Consider the following 5,199-nt stretch of genomic DNA (forward strand, 5'->3'; position numbering starts at 1 on the left):
GAGCCCCCCAGGGGATCCCCAACTTCTACTTTTTGCAAAATAAGGATATAATTCATAAATATGTCAGGAATTCCTCTGCTGAGAAAACTGTTATCTTTGACAGAACATCCAAGTTGGTTTCCTGGAGTTGAATTAATGCAGGTCAAGTGCATGGGAGATCCCATAGTGAGAAGAATAGTAAGACTGCCAAATGCAATTTACTCTTTATCCGTATTCTTTGAGACATTCCTGGATCTGCCAAAAAATAAGAAAATACAAATAAAATAATTGCAACTGTTGAGTAGCAGGTTTAAAGTTGATTATTCTTGATGGTTATCAAGATTTATTCATTACAAAACAAAATGTACGTGTTCTTACAATTTGGTTTGTCTTTTTATGCACTTTAACTTTACCAAAATGGCAAAGGGAACAAATCACTTACTATTTTAGTTGTTTTTGTCATTTTAAAATTATTACTAAAATATATTTATTTAAAGGTCTTTGAATAAAGGCAATGATTTAAGGCTTTTCCTCCTTTCAGCACATTGAACTAGGGCCTTTATTGGAAAGGGGAACAGCAATATCCTAAGAAAGACCTGCCAAAGTGACAGCAAGCAAAAAAGCATTTAGTTTGCATTCTCTAATTGTTTTTTTCTTTTTCAGCTAATTCATTATTATGTAATGGAGGAATAGAGCAAAAAATAAACTTAGTGCTTGAATATATGAGCTCTTCTTTTTCTTCTTCTCTTTCTTCTTTTCTTCTTTTATGCCAAGGTTATTGCTAGTCTCAGACCAATAGAATGAACCCCTAAAAAGTGAAATTATATCAAAATTCCATAAATGTAGAGGGATAGACCTTATTAGGAAACTACACTTTTTAGGGCCAGTCTAGGCAAAATAAAAAGTAGTTTTTATTTACTGTAAGAAGGACCTTTGAACATGAATCTTTTTTTATTGAGGCAAAATTTACGTAAATATGTACGCATCTTAAAGTGAACAATTCAGCACATTCATAAAGATGTGCAGCTATCACCTCTATTTAGTTCCAAAATATTTTCATCACCCTAAAATGATTCTACACCCATTAAATTATTGCCCATCCTCCCTGTTCCCATCCTTTGGCAACCACCAATCTGTGATCTGTCTCTATGGTTCTACCTATTGTGGATATTTCATACAAGTGGAGTCATACAATGTTGACATTTCATGTCTGACTTCTTTCACTTACATAACATTTCTGAGGTTCATCCACATTGTAACATGTTCCATTGCTTTTCACGAGTGAATAATATACCATTGTTTGTATATACTATAATTTGTTTATCTACCGATTTATTGACCCACGTTTGAGTTGCTTCCACTTTTTGGCTCTTGTGAGTAGTGGTGCTATGTCTGAATGTGTATCTGTTTAAATACCTGTTTTAAATATCTAGCTTATATGCCTAGGAGTGCAGTTGTTGGGTCGTATGGTAATCTGTGTTTAATTTTTTTTGAGGAATTAATAAATTGTTTTCCACTGTGACTGAACCACTTTACATTCCTGCAGCAGTTATGAGGTTTCTAATTTATCCATGTGTTTGCCAAGACTTGTAATTTTCTATTTATTTGCTTCTGGACATCCTAATATGAGTGGTGCCGTGCTGTGGTTTTGATTTGCATTTTCATAATAACTAATAGTATTGAACATCTTTTCATATACTTTTGGTCCTTTGTATATTTTCTTTGGATTAATGTCTCTTTGAACCCTTCTTGATCATTGTATTATCTAGTTTGTCCATTTAAAGAATCAGGCTTTCTTTTCCTGTTGAGGTATAAGAGTTCTTCATATATTCTGGACACTAGACAGATCCTTATCAGATAAATCATTTGCAAATATTTCTCCCTTTCTATAGGTTTACTCTTTCACTTTCCTGAGAGCATCTTTTAATGTACAAAAGTTTTTAATTTTAATGAAGTGCAATTTATCTACATTTTCTTTTGTTGTTCATGTTTCTGTTGATATATCTAAGACTCCATTAACAAATCCAAAGTCAGGAAGATTTGTTGCTATTTTTTTCTAAGAGTTTTATAGTTTTAGCTCTTATATTCAGATCATTGATGTATTTTGAGATTTTTGTTTTGTTTTGTTTTGTTTTTGAAAGAGGGCATGAGCAGGAGAGGAGGGGCAGAGGTAAGAGGCAAGATTCCTCAAGCAGATTCCCTGAGGAGTGCAGAACCCTAAACAGGGATCGATCTCATGACTCTGAGATCATGACCTGGTCTGAAATCAAGAGTTGGACCATTCAAATGAGACACCTAAGCACACACTCAGTTAATTTTTGTATTGTATGGTGTAAGGGTCCAATTTCATTCATTTGGCTATAGATATCCAGTTGTCCCCACACCATTTGTTGAATGATGACAATTCTTTTCCCATTTAATAATCTTGGAATTCTCATTAAAAATCAATTAGCTACAGATGAATGGGTTTATTTCTGGACTCTCAATTCTATTCCATTGGCCTATATGTCTGTTCTTGCTCTGGTACTCCAATGTTTTGATTATTGTAGATTTGCAATAGGTTTTGAAATGCATAAATGTGAGGTTTTTCAGGTTTGTTCTTTCTTTTTTTACAATATGGTTTTGACTATTTGAGGTTTCTTAAAAGTCCATAGGAATTTGAGGCTTGCTTTTTCATTTCTGCAAAGGAAAAAAAGGCTGTTGAAATTTTGGTAGGTATTGCCTTCAATGTATAGATTGCTTTGGTAATATTGCCCTCTAAAGAATATTGTCTTCACTACATGAACACTACATGTCTTTCCATTTACTTAGTTCTTATCTAATTTTTTCCAAAAATGTTTTCCAGTTTTGAGTGTCATTTAGTTCCTTGATTAATTCCTGGGTAATTCATTATTTTGGATGTTATTATAAATGGATTCATTTTATTAATTTTCTCTTAAATGTTTATTTCTGGCATATGGAAGTAGAACAGATTTTTACATGTTAATCTTATACTCGGTAAATTTTCTGAATTTTTCTATTAGCCCTGATAGTTTTTGTGGGTTCTTGGGTATATTTATACTCATATATGTGTGTGTGTGTGTGTGTGTGTGTGTGTATCATATATACATGTATAAAATCACATCATCTTTGAATAGAGATTGTTTGCTTCTTTTCCAATTTGGATGACTTCTCTTTCTTTTTCTTGCCTGTCTGCTTTGGCTAGAATTTCCAGATAATGTTGAACAGTAGTGTAGATAGGTATCCTTGCTTTTTCTCTGTCATTTAAAATGAGGATGTGAGGTTTTTTTATCTTAATTTTATTCATATGTGTGTTACACTGATTTGCTTTCTTATGTTGAACCAGCATTGCATTAGTGGGATAATAGCCCTGAGTCACAGTGTATAATAACCTTTCTAAGATGTAGTTGAAATTGTTTTGCTGGTATTTTGCTGAGAAGTCTTGTTCTTTATTCATAAGGGATATTAATTTTTTACAGAAAATAATCTCTTAATTCTTTAGGGTGCATTTTAAGGAGCACTCAAAACTATGAGAATACCAACAACTCTTTAAAAAGTAGTCAGAAGATATTAATAGACAGTTCACACACACACAAACTCAGAAATAAATCTCTAATATAATTTTGTATTAATCCTACTTATAATAAAAGATGAAAATTCAACCTTTACAAAGAAATCATTTTTCTAACCATTGTATTGACATACTCCTCCAATTGAAAGCATTCTCTATTGATGAAATTGGTGGTGGTGGGGGGTCACAGGCATTCTTATATGTCATTGGTGGTCATATAAAATGGTATAACTTCTATACATGACAATTTGGCAATTTCTATCAAAACGGAAGTAAGTGAATCCTCTGACCTAGCAGTGTTACTTCTGTGCATTTTTTCTTTTGTCTTTTTTTTTTTTGCATTTTTCTTTAAATATAAGGACACAAATGAAAATTGTATATGAATAATTATAAATTATACTTACTCTTTGCAATATCAAAGATTAGCAACTAAATAAATATACATTAATACTAAGTCAATTAAATAAATATTTGAGTAATAGAATGCAAAGCTACAATGATAAAATACAGACCTAAGTGCAAAAGAGCAAAGTAAAGAATGGTATATTCATATGTCACTATTTGTGTAAAAAAAGAATTCAGGAATTTAAATTGTCTGCAAGTTTCTCCAAGATGTATTACAGGAAGCACAAATGACCTAAAAGTCTTCATTACCCACTTGCCACTCAATCTTATTCATTATGTTTCTTTAAACATCTATGTGTAAAACTGTTTCTTTAAACTCTTTTTAACATGTTATATGTTGTTGTTTTGTACCACCTTCCCAAAAGCTATTCTGTGTCAAATTTTAATTGTGAAGAACAATTTAACTTTTCTTCCTTCAATTCTGAATTTCACACATGGTCTTTATAAGCATTAGAATCTCAGGAGAACATGTTAGACAAAAATATCCTTAGAGCTGTTGGGCTGGTGGTGCCAGCAAGAGGAGGCTGTGAACACTGATATGTGTTTTTTTTCTTTCTTTTTCTTACCTTTCCTTTTTTTATTTTTTATTTTTTTGGTTTTTGTTCTTATCACCTACAGTTGAAAACTAAAGGGATCTGTCAAAAAGTGAAACTATTAATATGAGTTTTGAATTCCATAACTAATCAGATCTAAAAAAAAATCAAATGCATTTATTTTTGTAGACCAAGGAAATTGAGCCAGAAAATATAATGGGACAAAGGTTATATGTACTTTAAACACATAATATGTTACTTATATAGCAATAAATGTTTAAAATCTTTATAAGTTAGACAGTGGAAAGGCCATGTTTGCTTCAGCAAGATGTGGGAAGTGTCAACACACTATGTACAAAGCTATTAAAGCACCAAACTTCTCTCCTAATGCCAAGGGTTGGGAAGGGAAGACTATTGTTGCAAAACCTGATTGAGTGGACACATTCTGGATATCTGGTCCTGATGATCTTGGTTAAATTTTGGCTGAGGGGAAAAAATCTTCTCAGTTGGAAAACCTGTCATCTTAATGATAAAGCTGCTCCCCTATAAGTGAGACTTATATTCACTATATTGAGAATTGCCTTGTTCTGGAAAAACCACCCAAAAGAAGTCTTTAATTATTCAAAAAAGAAGTAAAGTTTCGAGGTGGCAAACTGCCCCAGAGGGTAAAACAGAAATGACGACTACAGAATTGGCAGTACTTTTCTGTAA

This window comes from Vulpes vulpes, chromosome 10 (assembly GCF_048418805.1).
Source record: "Vulpes vulpes isolate BD-2025 chromosome 10, VulVul3, whole genome shotgun sequence".
NCBI lineage: Eukaryota > Metazoa > Chordata > Mammalia > Carnivora > Canidae > Vulpes > Vulpes vulpes.